Raw genomic sequence first — 1,793 nt, forward strand, 5'->3', positions numbered from 1 at the left:
TCATAGATAGATAGATAGATAGATAGATAGATAGGAGATAGATAGATAGATAGATAGATAGATAGATAGATAGATAGATAGATATAAAATATATATTTTTAATCGATTTTCACATCTCATCTTTTACATGATTTTAAACACTCAAGATAGTATATCAGTAAATTATTGACCATTAAGGACGGGCAAATTCATAAAAATTTGTTTTCAGGATTTATTCAAATTAGCCATTAGATGTGATGTGGTCAAAGTACCGTATATTGGTTCTAAATTGAAGGTGTCCTGACAGCCTGAAAAGACAGCATGGGGTCTACTAGGCGTCAGGTTTTTTATATTTATCCTTTGAAGGGTAGGAATACCAGCAACAGCTGCAGCACTGTAAGTTACAATATTCAAGTTACCTATCAAGTTACCTATCTCTAGCTATTTATTTGTATGTCACTATCAAGGGCATCCCAACCAACATAACCCATAAGACGTTACAAACAGGAAATGGCTCTCGGGGACTACTACCACTGTTCTACCTAAGTGCAACCCCTCTACACTGTGCCAACCCAAAACATGTGGGGGCTAGAGATGAGCGAACTTTTCAAAAGTTCGTTCCGACCGTACTTCCGGATTTTAAAAAAAGTTCGGTTCGACCGGATTTCGGATTTCTTCGGATTTCATAGTTTAAAGCATCTATATGATACGGGGGTAGTGTATTTGGTTGAATTTAGGGCTCTACATGTCAGTAACATCGTTATCTTTTCGATATCTCAAAGTAATTTTTTTTTTTTAGACTTCAGTATTCACCATTACAGGGTCTATGCAGGAAACTCACCATTACAGGGTCTATGCAGGAAACTCACCATTACAGGGTCTATGCAGGAAACTCACCATTACAGGGTCTATGCAGGAAAAAGGTCACAAATGCAGTGAAGGAGCAGCAGTAGTCATTGGAGGCCAGTGGAGGTTCAGCAATAGTCATTTGAGGCCAGTACAGGAGCAACAGTAGTCATTGGAGGCCAGTGGAGGTCCAGCAATAGTCATTTGAGGCTAGTACAGGAGCAGCAGTAGTGAACATGGAGGCCGCTCCTCTTAAAGCTATACCAACGTGACACAGGGGGTGGGCAAGTGCAACATCCCTGCGGTTGGAGGCGTTCCGAGCATCATAGGAAAGCACTTTTCCCGCCCTGAACACTTCCTGCTTTCTAAAATGGCGGCTGCCATTTTAGAAAGCAAGAGAAAAAAAAATTTGGAGCGGACTTCCAAAAATCCGAATCCGACTGGACTGGGTTCACTCATCTCTAGTGGGGACCAGGTAGAAAAATTTCAGTCACAGTGAATCCTACTGCAAACACATGATATTTGACTACATCTCTCATCATCCACCTACATATCCCACTCGGCCTCCATCACTGTACAATGTCCCTGGGCCGCTGCACATACATTACATGGCAGCCAGCTGTCAGGTTTACACCCCTGAGAAATCACAGCAGCTCCTCAGGGGCAACTGATCGCCAATAATAAACTAAGATCACAGACTATAGTAAACCTAATGTAAAACTTTTACCAAGATTACTTAATACTCACCCACTCTGATCCCCCAAAGTTGTGGTCGTCTGAACAGAAACTGTCCATTAAGCCAATCACTGTCTGCAGTGGTGTGAAATTGGCTGAGCAGGCAGCTCTTGCTTAGACAACATAGTAACCAGGAAGCAGCTATGATGAATAGACACCAGAAGGACATCTATATGGCAGGGGAACTGGGGCAGGTGAGTATGACTTTTTTTTCTATTGTTAACACACCTCCA

Source organism: Dendropsophus ebraccatus, chromosome 9 (assembly GCF_027789765.1).
Source record: "Dendropsophus ebraccatus isolate aDenEbr1 chromosome 9, aDenEbr1.pat, whole genome shotgun sequence".
NCBI lineage: Eukaryota > Metazoa > Chordata > Amphibia > Anura > Hylidae > Dendropsophus > Dendropsophus ebraccatus.